Raw genomic sequence first — 1,738 nt, 5'->3', positions numbered from 1 at the left:
AATCCTTCTGAACTTTTTGCCTGGGAAATGGCTCAGTAGAATAAGCGCTTGCCTGGCAAGCACAAGGGCCTGAGTTCAATCCCCAGTTCCACCAAAAAAAAAACAAAAAGCAACTGATTTTTTTAAACATCTTTATATATCCAGCCAGCAAATTAAAATGGTTAACAAGAAAAAATACAAATTCAGAGGTCTGATATTGATGTTTAAAAACCACAACTGCTTAAGCCTTTCTATGGATAGGAACATCAATCTCTCAACCGCTCAGCTTCACTCCATTCATCATCTGGCAGGCTCTCTCAGTCGCCTCTGGTGACTCAAACTTAACCACACCGCTCCGGACTTCCCATTCTCAATCTTGAATTTGGCGTACAGCGCACGGCCACATTCGTTGAATTTGTCTTTTAGCATATTCCATGGAAAATCAAATGGGGGATTTCTCACAAATATCTGGCAGACCTTCCTGGCCTCCCCAGGAGCATGACCTCCAGCTCCACCAAAGGAACCTTCAAAGGTTCCTCCAAGGTTTCCACATTCTATCTCATTGGCGTGGTCAAAGCCAGGACCACCACCACCACCTATGGCCAGGCCCGTGAGCTCGATGCCAGCGCCCGGGGCCGGGCCCATGTGGGGCCCATCCGCTCCAGGCTGTTGGCGCCTAAGCCTTCCAGACTCATGCGCTCCAGGTTGCTCAGGCCTATCCGCTCCAGGCCGGAGGCCATGTGATCCATCACGGCGCCCATCCGCTCCAGGCTGGCCCCCTTGCCTGCGGGCACCATGTGCTCCATGCTCAGGTACATGCACTCAATGGCAGGCAGGGCCCATGCGCTCCACACCAGAGTCCTTGCGCTCAATGGTTTGGCCTACACAGTCGATAGGCACAGCCATGCGCGCCAGGCCAAAACTCATGCCGGCACACAGGTCGTCAACTGCGGAGCCGATCCGCTCCGTGGTCTGGCCCATTCGCTCGATGCTGCATGCCATGTGGTCGAGGCCCAGTGGGCCCATGCGCTTGATGCTAGAGCCCATGTGCCCAACAGAGCCCATGTGATCCATTAGCAGGCCCATGTACTCGATCTCAGAGCCCACACGATCCATGCCGCGGCCCAGGCCTGTACCCATGCGCTCCATGCCGGCACTCCCAATGTAGTCAATGCCAGGACCCATCCTCTCAATCCCAGGGACGCTGCCTCCACCTTCACCTCCCCACTGCTTTGCAATGATCTCTCCTCTTTTCAATGCATTACTTAGGATTTCATTTATCCACCCCATGTTCAGCCCAGATACAAACTGTTCCACATTTTCCATGCCACCACTAAAGGGTCCCTTGATGCCTCCTATTTTATTTATGCCAAATCCAATGCCTTCTATTCCCATTCCTGCAGGGCCCACGTTTTGCATTCCGATGCCTTTGTTCAGATGAATGGTGTCAATAGGCTGCCCTCCTGGTCCTAACCCCATGCCAACACCACCAAGTCTATGGGGAAGTTTCTGTGGAAGTTCAGGAGGGGAAAAAAATCTCCCTTTGGTAAGTCTCTCTCATCCATTTTGACGTGCATCAGTCTTACAAATAGCAGCTTACCATTAAACATAGATACAGCTTGCATAGCTTCAATGGACTGTTCAAAAGTCACAGTGCCGGGGGCTGGTGAGATGGCTCAGTGGTCTAAAGCACCTACTTAGAACAAGCTTAGTAAATCACAGGGACCACGGTTCAATCCCCCACATGCCAGCCAGCCCC

General features: G+C 52.1%; 1 pseudogene; it reads right to left on the bottom strand.

Moving 5' to 3' along the window:
• Positions 1-220: 220 nt before the first annotated feature.
• LOC101591119 overlaps positions 221-1,738 on the bottom strand; it is a 2,325-nt pseudogene continuing 807 nt past the window's right edge.

Source organism: Octodon degus, unplaced genomic scaffold (assembly GCF_000260255.1).
Source record: "Octodon degus isolate 3935 unplaced genomic scaffold, OctDeg1.0 scaffold00048, whole genome shotgun sequence".
NCBI lineage: Eukaryota > Metazoa > Chordata > Mammalia > Rodentia > Octodontidae > Octodon > Octodon degus.
The sequence above is the reverse complement of the archived record's forward strand: the minus strand, read 5'-3'. Positions and strand labels throughout refer to the sequence as shown.